The sequence below is a fragment of the Giraffa tippelskirchi genome, chromosome 5, assembly GCF_054371585.1.
Source record: "Giraffa tippelskirchi isolate mGirTip1 chromosome 5, T2T-mGirTip1v1.2.pri, whole genome shotgun sequence".
Classification (NCBI taxonomy): domain Eukaryota; kingdom Metazoa; phylum Chordata; class Mammalia; order Artiodactyla; family Giraffidae; genus Giraffa; species Giraffa tippelskirchi.
The window spans coordinates 58233710-58252516 of record NC_137279.1 but is presented as its reverse complement, the minus strand read 5'-3'; the positions used below and the strand labels follow the sequence as shown (position 1 = coordinate 58252516).

The window sequence follows — 18807 nt, the reverse complement described above, 5'->3', positions numbered from 1 at the left end:
CTACAAACAATAAATCCTGGAGAGAATGTGGAGAAAAGGGGACCCTCCTACACTGTTGATGGGAATGTACAGATAAACTGATGCAGCTGCTATATAGAACAGTATGGAGGTTACCTAACAAAACTAAAAGCAGAATTACCACATGATCCAGCATATATCTGGAGAAAGCCATAATTCAAAAAGATACATGCATCCCAGTGTTCACTGTAGCACTATTTACAGTAGCTAGCACATGGAAGCAACCTAGATGCCCATCAACAGAGGAATGGATAAAGAGGATGTGGTACATATATACAATGGAATATTACTCACCTAAAAAAGAACAAAATTGTGCCATTTTCAGAGATGTGGATGGACCTAGAGACTGTCATACAGAATGAAGTAAGTCAGAAAGAGTAAAACAAATATTATATAATACCGCTTACATATGGAATCTAGAAAAATGGAACAGATGACCGTATTCACAAAGCAGAAACAGACACATAGATCTAGAGAATAAACTTATGGGGGAAGAGGAGCTGCAATGAGTTGGGAGATTGGAATTGACATATATACACCTCATGTTTATAATAGATGACTAATGAAACCCTACGATATAGCACGGGGAACTCTACTCAATCCTCTGTGTGACCCAAATGGAAAGGAAATTAAAAAAGAAGGGATATATGTATACATATAACTGATTCACTTTGCTGTACAGCAGAAACTAACAGAACATTGTAAAGGAGCTATACTCCAATAAAAACAAATAAAAAAGAGAGAGAGAAAGAGAGAAAGGAGAGAACATTCTAGATGGAGGGACAGCATGAGCAAAAGCTCTGACAGGGGAGGGAGTGTGGTGGGAAGTTCTGCAGAACCATGAGCAAGGGAGATAGGGGGAAGAGGGCGTCTGGGGAGCCAGGAAGGGCTGTCTCCAGGAAGCTGCTTGTCTCCACAAGCAACACATGGTCACTAAAGGCAGGACTGTGCCTTGGATAGAGAGACGTTTTCAAAAGATTATTAAGTCAGCCAAAGGCAGAATCTTCCTGGGCAGAAGGGATGGATGCAGGATAGCCAGTTAGGAGGCCTTTACTGAGTCTAAAGAGGAGGTGATGGGAGCTTGGCCTAAGGCTGGGATAGTGTGGGGAGGGACAAAGGGGGATACACATGTACCTGCCTCATGGAGTTTTGTGAGGTCATGAGGTAATACACACAAAGAATTTAAGCAAGTGTCTGCCTTATATCAATTGCTAATAATAACACTGTTTATATGATCTTGAGTAGACATCTAAGTGGGAATCAACCCCCTCACCAACAAAATGAGGAGGCTTGGCTATATACTTTCCAAGATATCTGACCCTAAAGGGTTAATATTCTTAGCCATTATTCTTTGCTAGTTTAAGAGGACTATCAGCTCTTACGTGCGCTGTTCCCCAAGAGCCGATTCAGTAAATGTTACCTTCACCTAGTTACCCTATACCATTGCAATACCATCAGAGCTTTTTCAAAGAATTGACAATGGGCAAAAGGTATTTTCCTAAGTCATTCTGGTAAATATGTAACTGATTTTTCATTCCTAAACATTGCACATTCTGTAGAATTGGTCGTGCATTTCTACCCATTATAGCACCACACTATCTTGTTATTTCTGCCAGGTCTAGACAGTATTTCAGGAATAAATCTACCCCAGCAAACTTTAAACACCCAGAGATGCCACCAACACCTGTGGAACTGCAACTTAAATGTCAGATCTGATTCCTCAGGGTGTGTGTCTGTGGGGGGACCATTATAATCAGTGAATCAGTGAGGAATGAAAAGCACTAAATGGGTCTGACATCTTGCTAGGATTTATTGTCAGTACAAAGAACACAAGTCCCTGTCTTCAAGGAGCTTAGTTTATCTCAGGGGGAAAGATTATACAAGTATATGTTGTATAATCCATACACAACATAAGATTATAAAAATTATGAATGGTTTCTCAATTCAGACTCTAGACAGTGGAAAGAATTCAGAGGGGAGGGAATGAAAGTTATATAATGAATAAAAGAGTCAAGAACATTGAGATATATTATTACAGTGAAGTTTTTACTTCAAAAACTTTAGAAAATCTCAACCAAAAGGATAAAATGTATTCTATGAACTCTTGTCAAAGCTTACATCCTTGACACAAACTAGAAAACAGAATACATAAGCATTCCAGATTCTTCTACTAAACTGGGTAAATTTATCTGTAATGATAACTGCAAATACCCCATTTGCCATTAATTTAGAATTATCACTTACATAGCCTGAGAACCATGTGATATTTTTAAGAACCATGTGATATCCTCCTAAACCCACATTTATTTGTAAATAAAACTATCTTAATCTATTATGCACAGGGAGGAGGAATCTCAGTACCTTTCAAATAAAATTACACATATATAAAACATGTATTACATATATATAAAACAAAGACAGGAAACAGAAGTTTCTAAAGGTGAGAAAAACTAAAATTTCAGTTGTAAATGAGCTAACATCACAGGTAAATTTAAGGTAATAAAACAGATGAGTTTAGTGATAATTTAACAACTCTCAACACAGCTATCTGCCCAGTGGCCAGGAAACCAATAACATCTTGTCAGCAGTGCTCCAAGTACATCAATGACACAGGTTCTAAAAACATCTCAAAACAACAAAAGCAGTGTACGAACCTAGCCATCAGCTCACACGTTTTTCTCAACTGCCCTTTCCTGGCTCATTTCTAACACTGAGGAATTCACAAATAGCACAAAGAACACAGGCTTGTGAGAAAAGCAGGGAAACAATGCAGATAATTTTGAAAGGCAAGCAAGAAATATTTCAAACAACTTGGGGACATTTAAGAAACATCTTTTCAAACTTATAATTGATAAACTGGGGTATATGTGGGGGGAATGGTTAAAACTCAGGAAAGTATCCCTTTAATAATGAATGATAAGTCATTATATGGTGTCCTATTTTAATAAGAAACATCATTTTCTCAAATTAAAACACCAAAGCAAGGGTCTTTAATTACTTTTGGGCCAGAGGCTCCTTTGAGGATCTGATGAAAGTCAGACATTTTCCTCTGAAAACTACATGCTCTCATAAATTCAGCATTCAAATTTCAATATAATTTATGGACTCACATCTCTGCCCAACATCAAATCCATCCCTCTATGGGTTCCCCATTGTCTTGTAGGCTCAAGTGTTAAAGGCTTATAAACCCCCGATTTTATAAACTATTGAGCTACTGAAACATGCTTAAGACCTTGGAACGAGACTATGTGTATGCATAACTGAATTACTTTACATCTGTACATCTGAAACTAACACAACATTGTAAATCAACTGTTGTTGTTCAGTCACTAAGTCGTGTCTGACTCTGCAACCCCATGGAATGCAGCAAGCCAAGCTTCCCTGTCCTCCACTATCTTCTGGAGTTTCTCAAACTCATGTGCATTGAGTTAGTGATGCCATCCAACCATCTCATTCTCTGTTGCCCCCTTCTCCTCCTGCCCTCAATCTTTCCCAGCATCAGGGTCTTTCCAATGAGTCATCTCTTTGCATCAGGTAACTTAAGTATTGGAACTTCAGCTTTAGGACCAGTCCTTCCAATGAATATTTAGGGTTGATTTCCTTTAGGATTGACTGATTTCATCTTCTTGCTGTCCAAGAGACTCTCAAGAGTCTTCTTGAGCACCACAATTCAAAAGCATCAACTCTTCAACCTTCTTTCTAGTTCAACTCTCATATTCTGACATGACTACTTGAAAGACCATTGCTTTGACTATATAGACTTTTGTCAGCAAAGTGATGTCTCTGCTTTTTAATATGCTGTCTAGGTTTGTCATAGCTTTTCTTCTAAAGAGTAAACTTCTTTTAATTTCATGGCTGTAGTCACTGTCCGCAGCAATTTTGGAGCCCTAGAAAATAATATCTGTCATTGTTTCCACATTTTCCCCATCTATTTGCCATGAGGTGATGGAACCAGATGCCATGATCTTTGTTTTTTGAATACTTAGTTTTAAGCCAATTTTTTCACTCTCCTCTTTCACCTTCATCCAGAGGCTCTTTAGTTCCTCTTCGTTTTTTGCCATTACAGTGGTATCATCTGCATATCGGAAGTTGTTGATATTTCTCCTGGCAATCTTGATTCCAGCTTGGGATTCATCCAGTCTGACATTTCACATTATGCACCCTGCATAGAAGTTAAGTACGCAGGGTGACAATATAAAGCCTCGATATACTCCTTTCCCAATTCTGAACCAGTCTATTGTTCCATGTCTGGTTCTAACTTGTTTCTTGACCTACACACAGATTTCTCAGGAGACAGGTAAAGTGGTCTGGTATTCAATCTCTTTAAGAATTTTGTGTTTGTTGTGATCCACTCAGTCAAAGGTTTTAGTGTAGTCAACAAAGTCAAAATAGACACTTTTCTGGAATTCCCATGCTTTCTCTGTGATGTTGGCAATTTGATCTCTGGTTCCTCTGCCCTTTTCTAAATCCAACTTGTACATTTGGAAATTCTTGATAACATATTGTTGAAGTCTAGCATGAAGGATTTTGAGCATAATTTTGCTAGCATGTGAAATAAGCATAATTGTATGGTAGTTTGAACATTCTTTGGCATTGCCCTTTTTTGGGATTGGAATGAAAACTGACTTTTTCTAGTCCTGTGGCCACTGCTGAATTTTCCATATTTGCTGACATATTGAGTGCAGCACTTCAACAGCATCATCTTTTAGGATTTGAAATAGCTCAGCTGGAATACCATCATCTCCACCAGCTTTGTTTGTAGCAATGCTTCCTAAGACCCACTTGACATCACACTCCAAGATATCTGGCTATAGGTGAGTGACCATACCTTTGTGGTTATGTAGGTCACTAGACTTTTTTTGGATAGCTCTTCTGTATATTCTTGCCACCTCCTTTTAATCTCTTCTGCTTCTGTTAGGTCCATACCGTTTCTGTCCTTTATTGTGCCCATCTTTACATGAAATGTTTCCTTGATACCTCCAATTTTCTTGAAGAGCTCTCTAGTCTTTCCCATCTTATTGTTTTCCTCTATTTGCACTGTTAACTTAAGAAGGCCTTCTTATCACTCCCTACTAAAATCAACTACACTCCAATATAAAATTAAATTAAAAATTAAAAAAAAAACCTATTATTGAATAGAATACACATTCCAAAAAGCATTTCATTTTACTGATTGTGTGGTATACAATGCTATCCATTTAATTTCTTACCAATTCTTGGTCATCACCAATTCTTGGAACTCATTCCTCCCTGTTTGTTTTTCCATTTTGGTTCCCAGTCTATGCATTTTCAGCATTCAGTTGCCCAAAACTACTTTGCAGGAAGAAAGTGGAGAAAAAATTTTTCAAAGGTGAAAGGAAAATCAGTCACTCATGCTCTTGGCAGCCCTGGTCATTGGTTTAGTTGTTTATTTGTTCAGTCAACAACTTGAGCATCGACTATGTATCAGGAGGGCGGAAGGCAGCAGGCTTGAAAAAGAGAAAGCTGCCCCCTCCCCAGTGCTCCCCAAAAGAGTTTAGTGTCCAGAGCAGCGGCTGGAGAAGTGGTTAGAGTAGGTGGATATATAACAAGGTGCCGTGAGGATAAGAGGACACCCTCGAGGCAGGGTGTTTTCTGCTTGGAGACATGGAAAAATTGAGCTGAATGGAGGTTAAAGAAGGTGTAATCACGAAGAACAGGAAGGGCACGGAGATGCAAAGGAAAACTAACACACATCTTCTCTCTGGAATGGGGCGCTGAGGCAAGGAAGGTTGAGAATTGCAGTGTGGTTGGGACCCACTGGGCATTAATGGAAGGAACGCAGCAGCAGCAAGAAAGTGAAAAAAAAGGGGGGGAGAATTAGTTGAATTGTTACTTGGTGCTGATAATGCCAAAAGCTAGTTTAAAATATCCAGTCAGAGTTGTAGTTGGATCTCTATTTCTGTTTTGCAAGTAAGATCATCTATATTATTTTTCTAGATACCATATATATGCATTAATATGAACAAACATATCAATACCAAGGGCGGGAAGGGGGTGGGTAGGATGAGTTGGGAGTTTGGGACTGACATGTATATGTTATTGATACTATGGATAAAACAGATAGTTAACGAGAATCTAGTGTAATAGTTCAGGGAACCCTACTCAGCGCTCTGTGGTAACCTAAATGAGAAGGAAATCCAAAAGATAGGGGATATATATATACACACATAACTGATTTACTCTGCGGTACTGTAGAAACTCACGAAACACTGTAAAGCAACTATATCCAAATAAAAACTAATTAAAAAAAATAAAAATAGCACAGAAAAAAAGACAAAATTGTAGTTGGAAAAGAAATAGACATTTTGAGCAAAATTAAGTAACTATATTAGAACCAGCAGCCTAATTTGGGGAGCCCAATGCAAAATAAAAATGTGGGGCTGGCTCTTTGTTCAAAATTGTGAATAATTTCAAGATGGTGACAGGAGAATATTAAGCCAAATATAGGGCCCTTCTGAGCCAATGCTCAGACCCAATGTGACTACACAGGCTGTATATCCATGAATCTGGCCCTGATTATATTAGAAGGAAATTTCAAACGTTCACCATGATTTGTTGTTACCATGGGTAAACAACTCACAGTTCCAAAAATGGCAACTATAACACCAGGCTGGAAGCCTTAGAGTCACTTCATTTTCTCAGCAATTCTATGAGGCACAGATACCCCTCTTAGATACTAGGAGACAAAAAAGCAAAAAAGAAAAGTGATCTTATATCTACCTTAAAGATATTCCCTCAGTGCCTTGAGCCATGCTGTATTATAGTGAGCACTGCATGTTGACTTGTGACTAAGTGATTTTATTTCTTTGCTCTGAGTTCGTCTTTGGCTGAGCCGTGAAAGTCCAGAGGGTCTGTGAAGTCAGCCAGAGGGTCTGTGTTTATAGTTGTGAGTGAAAGACAGAAATAGAAAGGACTGCCTTTCACCATGCCAGTTACACCAGTTCATGGAGTCTCAAAACATCTACCTCTAGCAGGAATTCGAGATGGGAATGTCGGGGGAGCAAAATGCCAGCACTCTCAGAACTGTCTTTTTTTTTTAAACACAGACACAGCTCTGAGCAGAAATTCCATAATTTCCAGGAGAAATTATGCATTCAGATAGCACACACACATTACAAGGATACTGAATCTATTTTATTTATTTATTTAAATGAAGGATAATTGCTACAATGTTGTGTTGGTTTCTGCGGTACAACTTGAATCAGTCATAACTATGTAACTATATATATATATATATATATATATCCCCTTCCTCTTGAGCCCTTCACTGTCCCCGGCTCAGCGCAATCCCACCCTTCTAGGTTGTCACAGAGTACAAGGTTGGGCTCCCTGTGTCATATAGCAGCTTCCCACTAGCTATCTACTTCACACATAGTATTGTATATATACCTACCGGAAGGCATGGCAACCCACTCCAGGATTCTTGCCTGGAGAATCCCATGGACAGAGGAGCCTGGCGGGCTATGGTTCATAGGGTCGCAAGGAGTCGGACACGACTGAAGTGACTGACCAGGCAGGCAGGCAGTGTATATATGTCAGTGCTACTTTCTCAATTTGCCCCACCCTGAATCTATTTTACAAGAAGTTATTAAATCTTCAGAACCTACAGTAATTTCTGATTTCTCCCAGAAAACCTCCAATTAAGAGTTTTTTGAAACAAAGCCTTACTAAAGAGTTCAGTTTCATCAGCGTGCTCACCCCCTCCCTCCCTCCCCCTCCCTCCTCTCCCTCCCTCCAAAGCTTCCGAAGGACCTGAATCATCTATCGCCATCAATGAAATTCACTTTTTCCACTTAGGATGAGAGTAAGAACTGCCACGACCACAACAGACCATTAATTCAACAGTGAAAACCAAAGACTAAATATTTGCTAAAACTCCTTAGATTTTTATATTGACTTTTTTAGCTTACTTGAACAGCTCATCTCTTACACACTGGGGCAAGTAGGGGGCTTTTGATGGTGTATTCAGGGCTTTCTGTGGAGCCTCTGTCCTTTGGTCTTGGGAGGCCTCCACAACCCCTGTAGCTCAGAGTTCTGTGTGATTAATAGCTCTGCCAGCCATTCCTATTTAAAAACTATTCCTACTTTACATCTTTTTTTTTTTTTCCTCTTCTGTCCCTGATTTTCTCTGATCCTTATTTTTCTCCTCAGCAGAATTACCCACTGTCAGAGTTTTCTCCCTACTTTCCCAAGCCTTGTCACTTTATTCCACAGTGTCTTGCTTTGGGGGAGCTTTTGTTCAGTAGATAGCAGGCCTTATGCAAATTTCACAAGTATAACTGGCCAGAAAGTTCAACAAGGTAAATCATCAACTGGTACTTTTCTCCCCCTCTCACCACCCCCGCTCCCATCTGCCCCCCTCCCCCCTTCTCCGCCAGAATTCCAAATCCACATCCTGAGATGGAAAGAAAGAAAAAAAGCAACCCACCAAAGGAGACACTACTTCACTGCAAGCAAAGCAGTAGTTTCTCTGTTCGGCTTGTACAGTGGATGTGTAAGTGGCATTTTCAAAATTATTCTGTCAGCCCCATGACAATTTAATTAATTTATTTTTTTATCCCATGCCTCAACTCTGTTGTTTGGGTAGCAATGTCCTGTCAATATCTCACTCAGGTGTAGCAGGGACGGGTCTAACAGCCCTGGGCCGGCAGCCAAGCTCACCGGTGACTGACGCTCGCTTAACTGAGCAAAGATTTGCTCTGCGTGGAGTGGGGCTTGACTGTACAAGGACCAGTGGTGACAGCCAGGGTGCCGGCTGGAATCCTAACAAAGCTGCTTCCAACGTGTGCTCAGGGGAGCGGAACCAGCACTTAAACTGAATGTTAAGGGGCTTCAATCTTGGTGGTGTTTTTTTTTTTGCTCCATCATTTACCGTCAGAATAAACCCTGGGATTTTACAGGGAAAATAGCACATTAGGGCACTTAAATCGCAAATCCTTGTACCTTTTTAAAAGGCTGTTGAAGACGTATTAACTTGTAGGAGCAGTCATTTAATTGCTTGCCTCTGCTACCCCACACACTATTTTTTTTTTTAAATGACCAAATTAAACCTGCTGCACAAATTTGTGCTTTGAAGTTTCTGCCAAAGGATCATTCCTTTTAGGGCGTGAGAAAAAGAACTGAAATGCTCTCCTTGGGTACCAATGTCCGCAGCTTCCTTCCACCCCCTGACCCCCCACCTTCACTGTCTCAGAAGCCTTCAGACAAAGAAGCAAATCATTGGCATTTAAATGTTTCAAATTCATTTTCCAAGCCAGGTTCGAATGTCACTGTCATAATTCTCTCTGTCATTTCAATGAAAGCCCGTAAGCATTTACAAATGGAGGAATGTTGTACTTACAATTTGGGGATGTGTGATGCAGCCGTGTATCTTTTGGAAAAAAAAAAAACCAACAAACCTGTTATGTTTATAGGCTGGCTGCTGTCCTTCCTGTTCAAAGACAACACTACTCTTGGTAAAGCTGAAGAAATTAGTGAGAAACAGAAAAGTCTTTTCCACACCGTGAACCTGTGAAAACTACTCTTTGCATGGAGCCGTGGGAGCTGTTAGCAGAGTCTGCTGTTGTTTGAGACTTTGTCTCTTAGGTCAAATGCAGCCCAAAGCCAACAAGATGATTTACCATCTCACTGCTTTGAATCTGATGATATGCAACTGCCAGATGAAATATTTATACGAATTTCCCACTTCACCTATAAAAACCGTAGAGACACACATAGGTACACAAACAGCAGGCAATGTGCACATTTGTTTAGTTAGCTAGCAATTTTTGGAAGTTGTGTGTGGATAAGCAGATAGTGTCAGCGTGACAGAGGCAGTGGGTTGTTCAAGTGCTGGATGCCTTTTCCCTTGGAAAGGAGTCCTATTCCATTGCATCAGACGCCTAGTAACATGATCTCATCAACCTATGTGAGCATCAGAGGTCCGGGCGGGTCACAAGTCAAATTCTCTCTGTTGCCAATTGAGATTGACATGTGCTGTTGTCCTAAAGATCACATGGTCCGATTTGGCCAAATGGGTGATCTCCATGAGACACCAAGGTACAGTTTGTCAAACTGAAAGGCATTTGCAGGCTTGAGTGTTAGGTTTCCACAATAACAGTTGGCTGAATCTCTGCAGGTTAAAATACTGTTTCGTAATTGGGAAAAAAGAAAATCTTTTTCTTTTGGTCTTCGGTTTTGTTTTGACTTTGTTTCATTTCAATCTGATTTTTAAAGGCATGGATGCCCAGACTACTACAAAGGGGGGCTGGTTGGACCTCCCTGGCAGGGACGGGACAGAAGAATGTCTGAGTCTTGTAGGAGAGAAGGCTGTTACACTCCATCTAACCCAAACCCGGTTAGCTGAGAAACAGTTCTTCATTCCTCTGTGGGACTTGGAACCTGGATGCTATAATTGAAAGCCAGTGTATTAAGCATAACACATCAAACCACTGTTAACACCCAGCCTCCCGCAAGGCAGCCTCCTAACAGCTCTGCTTTCTGCCCACAGTCTGTGCAAGCAAGTGGAACCGTCACATGCACTGCATGCTAAAGGCCGCAGCCTTTGTCTTCTCCAAGTTCTGTCTATTTCAGAGGCTAACATGCAGCAATTAGTCTAATTAATGTGAAACAATGAGCTGTGTTACCACTTATCAAATTGATTGTTCCCCTATCAAAACAAAACAGGCTGGCTTTTTGATGTAATTTCAAGAGATGATTTGAAATGTCATGTTGCTGGGAGCCAATTACCTTATGACTAGAGTCACGGTCAACAGAATACATAATTAGCATGAGTTTGGGAAGGCTGCTTACTGCTAGTATGTTAATTAACTGTCTTTTGTCATAAAACAAAAAGGTTGTACGGAAGGTTCTGAAATAGGTCTTTTTTATTTACATTTCTCTGCACTTATCAATTCGAGGAATGACAATGCAAAAGAATAGAAAATTTGAATTCCCCTACTTCAGACGAATACTCAGCTTGCAAGGTCAGGGTCACGTGCAAACTGCAATGCCTTCACCTCACTCCAGTCCTGCCCCAGTGTTATTATATTACTCGTGGATTTTAAATAACTATCGGGTAAAACTCAAATGTAAGAAATACCAAGTCCCACGAAATAAATCCCCTAACAGACTTCTTTGGAGCTTTGTTTGCATTTGCGCATCTTATGAGGACCAGACAGCGCTTGGCTGCCCTGGGAATTCCATTCAGGTGTCGTCTATTTCAATCTTGAAATTTGGAGAGAATAAACCTGTCATCAAATGATGTTATTGCCTTTACCACACTATGACAGACAGGGGATGTATAACGGGCACCTGTGGGTTTGTAAAGGCATCCTATCCATGAGCGAGGACTCCAAAACTCATCTGCAGCTTCCTCTCGTCTGGGGGAGCCTGGCAATTCCATCTTCTTGATTAAGTAAGGAACTGATTCTGTACTTCTCTAGCCCGAATGCATTCTGGAGGTAGCTATAATCAGTAACTGACAATGAACAATCAAGTTCATGGCAGCCCTGAGTCATCATGGTTTGACAGGCACGTGGGTCAATTAGCTTCTGGTATGGAGATCAAGTTCAAGTTCCCAGAATTCGAATATAATTGTTCCACTGCCTAAAGATGGCATTGTTTGACATGCAAAAGCAGGGGGTCCTTTCTTGGAGATCTCACAATTTTTTATGAGAAATGTGCTGCCATCTTGTAAGGGTCTGCCAAATCTTCCCTTTGCTTTTTCTTGGGATTTGGTTCTAATCTTACAGTCCTATTAGGAGGATCCTCAGAGGGCAAAACAAAACAAAATACAAGACTTTCCTGGTGGCACAGTGGATAAGAAGCCACTTGCCAGTGCAGGGGATCCAGATACTGTCCTTGGGCCTGGAGGATCCCACATGCAACTAAGCCCGTGAGTTGTAACCACTGAGCCCGAGTTCTAGAGTCCAGGAGCTACAGCTACTGAAGGCCAAGTGCCTAGAGCCTGTGCTCCACAACAAAAGAAGCCACTGCCATGAGAAGCCCGCACATCACAATGAAGAGTATGAAGAGTAGCTCCTGCTCTCTGCAACTAAAGAAAGCGTGAGTGCAGCAACAAAGGCCCAGTGCCCCACCCCCCAAAAAATCCCACAAAATACAACACCTTGCTATTAGAAATAGTAAGTTTACTTTGCAAATTGGATTCTCCATACTAATTAGCTTCCATTTTTCAACAACACTTTTCCTGTTTCTAACATCATTAAAATACTATTTAAATGTAGCATTAAAAAAACATTAAATGGATGGGATGTAGTGCTTTTTCTTCTGGGGTTTGGGTTTCTCATTTTTGCAATGTAGAGTCAGGAACCTTGGGGTGCAGACAGCGGACAGAAAGGACCCATGAATCAGCTAAACTGGAGAAGAAAGTGAGTTGCTGATCAATTCTTCACCCCTCTGTGACAGCTTCTCTTCTTTCAGCCAGTTTAAAAGTTTATTCTGAATTGTGATTCTAGTTTTTAAAATGTTGGATAGCGGAGATAGAACCAACATGAAGATGCTACCTGAGAATCTGACTCATTAACAATAGCTAACCATCAGTAATCTGGAGGAGGAAATGAAAACCCACTCCAGTATTCTTGTCTGGAAAACCACATGAACAGAGGAGTCTGGTGGGCTACAGACCATGGGGTCGCAAAGAGTTGGACATGACTGAGCAACTGAACACACACACATCACTAAATGCTTTTGAAGTATGAGAGCGATGGTATTAACCCCAATATGGACATGAAAAGAAATTAACTAATTTTGACTAATTTCATAGCTGCACATGGAGTTTCTGGTGTGCTTGCCAAATTCCTTCTCTGGACTCAAGAGGTTACAAAACCCTACTGAAGACATGTGGTAGACTGAGAGACTTGGTGTTGTAATAATTTTGTCCATTATTACAATAATGTATCAGAGTCTGTCATACAGAACAGAGTAAAGAGAGGGAAAAACAGATATCGTATATTAAAAATGTATGTGGAATCTAGAAAAATGGTATAGATGACCTAACCTGCAAAGCCGAAATAGAGACACAGATGCAGAGAACAAACATAGATGCCAAAGGGGAAGGAGAGGAGTGGATGAATCGGGAGGTTGGGATTGACATACACACACCATGCCTGTGTGCGTGCTCAGTCTCAGCTGTGTTTGACTCTTTGCGACCCCATGGACTCCTCTGTTCGTGGGATTCTCCAGGCAAGAATACTAGAGTGGGTTGCCATGCTCTCCTCCAGGTATATACACACTACTATGTATAAAACAGATAACTAATGAGAACCTGCTGTATAGCATAGGGAACTCTACTAGATGCTCTGTGGTGACCTAAGTGGGAAGGAAATTCAAAAAAGAGGGGATAAATGTAAACATATAGCTGATTCATGACACCGTACAGCAGGAACTAATGCAACATTGTAATGAAAGTGTTAGTCGCTCAGTTGTGTCTGACTCCTTGTGACCCACGGACTGTAGCCCACCAGGCTCCTCCATCCATGGGATTCTCCAGGCAAAAATACTGGAGTGGGTTGCCATTCCCTTCTCCAGAGGATCTTCCTGATCCAGGGATTGAACTCAGGTCTCCTGCATTGCAGGCAGATTCTTTACCATTTGAGCAACCAGGGAAAGTAAAGTACTTTACTTTACAACCCTTGTAAAGTAACTATACTCCAACTTAAAAAAAAGGTTACAGAACCCTAGAGTTGAATGAAATCTTATAGAAACACCTTCTCCTAACATCCCTCCAAGTGGAATTTTCCCTCCACTGGCTCTGACCACTGAAATGTGATTCCTTTCAGGGATGAGCCTCTTTCAGGGAATTGAGAGAAATGTGTAAACATCCTCAAAAAGTACTTGGATCCCTGTGGATAAGAAAACAGAATTCCTGATGTTTGGGTGCTATTATTGCTCTAAAGTGAATGCATGGCTCACAGATAATGTGAGGGGTCACAATATCTGGGCTCCGGTCATTTAAGAGGATGACACAAAGTCCCTATAAAGTGAGGTCTGAAAACAGCTCCCTTCTGAACTAGAAACCTAGATGAGTCTTGATTATAGACCATCCATGAAACCAAACTGGATAATTTGGAGATTAAGCATCAGGTTTTGTAATAAGTCCAACAGACAATTTACTTGTAATCTTTACCAGCTATGGTCCCAACCTAACCATTCGTCAGTGCCTCACATTACGACAATACCAAGTTACATCTCATATGATTCTGCCAAAGGATTTTTTTTTCCTTTTTTTTTTCCCCTCAAATTGGAAGGAAAGTAGTTAAAAATAAGGAGGAAGAGGGGCAAGAGAAGAAACTCTTAAGTGGCTGATAGTTGGTGTGCTGTGCTGGCTTACATGTATACATACAGGGTGCTATGCTAAATTCATGTATTACCTTATTAAATTCTCACAAGGACCCCGCAGGGTGAGTACCATTTTTCTTAACTATACCATTTTCTAAATGTTAATGATAAGTTAAGAAGACTTAGAAAAGATCATTAACTAAGCCAAGGCTTTGTAACTAACATTGACTCTAAAATTCTAGTCCTTCTCAACTACACAGGCTGCTTGGTATTTCTGTGGTAGTTTTAAATTTTAATGCAATATCTCAATAGAATAAAGGTCTGCTTTTTTTTTATAAATACAAAAGAAAAAAAAAGACCTCTGGTTATCATCAAAACCAGAGCACATGTATGTAAATGCAATGGAATACTACTCAGCCATAAAAAGGGTGGATTTTTGCCATTTGCAACAACATGGGTTGATTTGGAGGGTATCATGCTAAGGTAAAACCAGTCAGAAAGAGGAAGACAAATACTATATGATAACACTCATATGTGGAATCTGAAAAAATACAACAAACTAGTGAATATAACAACAACAACAAAAACAGATTCACTGATACAGAGAATAAGCGAGTGGTTACCACTGGGGAGAGGGAAGGGGGAGCAATATGGGGATATGGGAATAAAAGTTACAAACTATTAGGTAAAGAATAAGCCACAAGGATATATTGTACAACATGGGAAATATAGCCAATATTTCATAGTAACTAAATGGAGTATAACCTTTAAACACTGTGAATCACTATATCGTCCACCCATAACTTACATATGGGCTTCCTGGGTGGCTCAGTGATAAAGAATCTGCCTGCCAAGCAGGAGACCTGGGTTCTATCCATGAGTCAGGGAGATCCCCTAGAGAAGGAAATAGCAACCCACTCCTGTATTCTTGCCTGGCAAATCCCATGGACAGGAGAGCATGGGGGAACCATAGTCTACGGGGTCACAAAGCATTGAATAGCACTGAGTGACTAAACAACAACAAAAAACTTGCATATAGTCAACAGCAACTATACTTCAGTAAAAAAATAAACACACAGAAGACAGAACACCATGGATTAGGGTCAGTAACAACCATCTGCTGCAAAGCAGTATGATGATTTACCTTTCTATCATTTGAAGTCTTGAAAATGAAGGATTTAAGGAAAGCTGGGGAATAGCAACATTTTTGTGCTGCACCCAAAATGTTTTCTTGAAATTTAGGACAAGTTTAAAGCAAATCAATGTTTTCAGAAAAAGAGGGCATTTTTTTTTTCTTTTATCATTAAAAGCTAAAATTCTTCAGAAATGTTTCCTTTGGGCTTTCAACAAACCTGATCACCTCCTGCAGAAAACAAGTGCTAAACCAAAAACAGTGTTTCGGGCAGCAGATTCAACAAGGAATGGAGCATTAAAGTCCAAGGGATTGTGAGCCCACTCTAGAAGGTAGACCAGAACTCTGCAGGCTGGAGGCAGTGCCCTGACGGAATGGGATGTGGAGCAAGCAGCTCCCACTGAAGTGCTGTTGACACGTCAGCCAAGCACTCGGCTTGCCTCCATCACCCTTCACATAGCTAAACATCTCTTTATGTCCAGACACACTGGGAAAGCCTCAAATCTTTCTTTTCTCTAACTTCAATTCAATGAGTGGTGGAAATGAAGGAGAGAGAGAGGGGGATGGAGGAAAAGAGAGGACCAGTTCTGTTCACATGAAAGGATGGGACCCGTTACAAGTCTGAATGCTGTTCCTGCAGACTCTTAGAATCTTTTCTCAGACTGATGGCCATGAAAACAGAGCAGCAGCAGAGCCCAGTCACCCACCCCCCACATTCAGAGCATCAGAGCTGGTGCCCCTTCTTCAAATTTGCAAGGGTGCTTCAAGACCTGCCTTGATGCCCTGGTGCAAATGTAGTGACACCTCATTTGCTTTCCCTCTGCCATTTTTATTCCTTCTTACTCCTGGTTACAATCTGCTCACCTATGTTCAGAATGTGAGTATTACGGAACAATCCTCAATATTATAAACCTAACAACAGCTTAATAAATACAATTTTTTTAAAAAAAGTTTCAGCTGGAGCCTAAGACAGTGTGCTTGGCCTTTCTCTAGTCCTCTTGGAGCCTGAAAATAGCAACAGGCCTTAAAGAACAAGTAGACCTTGGAGATGCAGCAAGTTCAGTTCAAGATCACCACAATAAAGTGAGTATCACAGTAAAAAAAAAATTAAATAAATAAAATAGAACAATCCTTACATGATGTTGTGGTGGCATACATGTCAGTGTTCCTATATGTTAAGCCTCAAAGGAAAAGTAAAGTTTGGGAAGAAGGCAAGATAGAGCTTTAGGGAAGAGACAGAACCTTAGAGACACAGGTTTGGGAAAGCCTAAAAATGTTGTTAAGTGACAAGGTGGCATACACAATGTGGATCAGTAGTAGATGTAATAGATCACATATATACCTGAATATATGTAAGTATTTTTGTTTAAGAATTAGCCCACCTTCCAAAAAGCAATGCTTGGGAACAAACAAGAGAGGCACGTTGAAACTAAAATGTAACCTGTCTTTATGCACAGCCCTGATCAAAATATAGTGGATCACTGAGCTTTGTGTTGAGAAGCAAAGCAAATTTCAGAAACTAAAGAGAGGTAAGATGCATCAAATAGGGCTTCTTCAATGGTAAAGCAGAGAAGGCAATGGCACCCCACTCCAGTACTCTTGCCTGGAAAATCCCATGGATGGAGGAGCCTGGTAGGCTGCAGTCCATGGGGTCACTACGAGTTAGACACGACTGAGCAACTTCACTTTCACTTTTCACTTCTTGCATTGGAGAAGGAAATGGCAACCCACTCCAGTGTTCTTGCCTGGAGAATCTCAGGGATGGGGTAGCCTGGTAGGCAGCAGCAGCAGTAGCAGCAGCAGCAATGGTAAAGAATTTGCCTGTCAATGCAGGAGACACAGGTTCAATTCCTGGGTGGGGAAAATCCCACATAACGTGGAGCAGCTAAGTTTGTGCATCACACCTATTGAGCCTGTGCTCTAGAGCCCAGGAGCCACAACTACTGAAGCCCACGCACCCTAGAGCTGGTGCCTGGCAGCAAGAGAAGCCTGCACACCGCAACTAGAGAGTAGCCGCTGATCGCAGCAACTAGAGAAAAGTCTTCGCAGCATTGAAGACCCAGCACAGTCACAAAGAATCATAAATAAAGCAAATAAAAATTTTTTTAAAAGATGCATCAAATATTGGACAACTGGACGTGTTCACACATATATGGAGAACGTGAATTCTACATAGGTTTTTTTTTTTTTAAACAAGAGGCTATAGTGGGTCTTTGGAAAGGGTTTGGTATGGGAGAAGACAAAACCTATCAAACTAAATAAGATAATATAAATATTTCATTTAGTTGTTATCATCTCTTTTTATGATGATGAGAAGACATTATTATCATATTTTTTATTCTAACTCATAAAAAATGGTCAATCTTCCACATTTGTAATGGGCTAGAGCACACTAATCTTAGTTTGGCATAAAGCTCATACAAACCACTCAATATTTTCAATATAAATGTAATGACTTCTGATTTTAGGCAAAAATAACAATGCTCAAGAAAAACCCATCACTGGTTAACTCTAACCTCTCCTATTGGTCATTTCTGTAAGTATGTGCACTTGCAAAAAATAAAATAAACTTTCTGCATATTCATTATGAAGAAGATGGGTGATAATCAGTAGGAGAGACAGCAAATTTCTTCTTTAGGATTAGGCTCCAATTGGTTGCATTTCAACATCAACCTGGCAATTTTACTATTAAGTCAGCAGAAGTGAGTCCTCGTACAGTATGCCACTTACTCCCAGAGAACATCAGGCAAAGGGAAGAGAACATGCTAGAATAAATTGTGCATTATTTCTGGCATTAGTTAAAGGAACAGAGCATTATAAGGAAAAAAAATACAGTACCATTGATTTTTACAGGTGTTTAATACAGATAAGCTGAAAAAAGGGTTTCCATTTTAAGCCCAGTGATGGCTAAAGATGCATTCAAATATGTTCAAAAGCAATCTAAAGTCTTCTAAAATGGTGTTTAAGCTATTCAAGCAAAACGTAAATAGTTTTTGTCGTAGTACTGAGGAAGGTAGAACAAAAAACAGATTCCAAGGAGCTGACTCTGGCACACTGCCGGCCACTGTAAAATCAAGGGGTCATTAAAACAGAGGTAATACTGTTTATCCATTACACGATCACGGGTTATTCAGTGAAAACAGTCACAGACTGTACTTAGAAAGGTAGGTGGCATAATTATCCTGGAAGTCTCCGAGGTCCACTCTCAGGACAAGAGACTGAAAGAAACAGTCAAACTGACGACTCATATGCGTTTAAGGGAGTCATTATAGAAAGAAACTAAATCCAGGTGCTTTATCATACCCACCTATGTTTTAACACGTTTCTTTAAAGTTCATTTATAAAGAATGGGAACATAT

General features: G+C 40.3%; 1 protein-coding gene and 1 long non-coding RNA gene across 9 annotated transcripts in view; one reads left to right on the top strand and one right to left on the bottom strand.

The window, feature by feature from the left end:
• LOC145504377 (uncharacterized) overlaps nucleotides 1–9666 on the top strand; it is a 51970-nt gene extending 42304 nt beyond the window's left edge. Inside the window, exons 4-5 of the long non-coding RNA XR_014052159.1 lie at nucleotides 8418–8533; nucleotides 9453–9666. This is a non-coding gene — a long non-coding RNA (uncharacterized LOC145504377). The remainder of the gene's footprint in view (nucleotides 1–8417; nucleotides 8534–9452) is intronic.
• The window catches only part of ESRRG (estrogen related receptor gamma), a 682819-nt gene that overhangs the window by 322682 nt on the left and 341330 nt on the right, over nucleotides 1–18807 (bottom strand). The window lies entirely within an intron of this gene.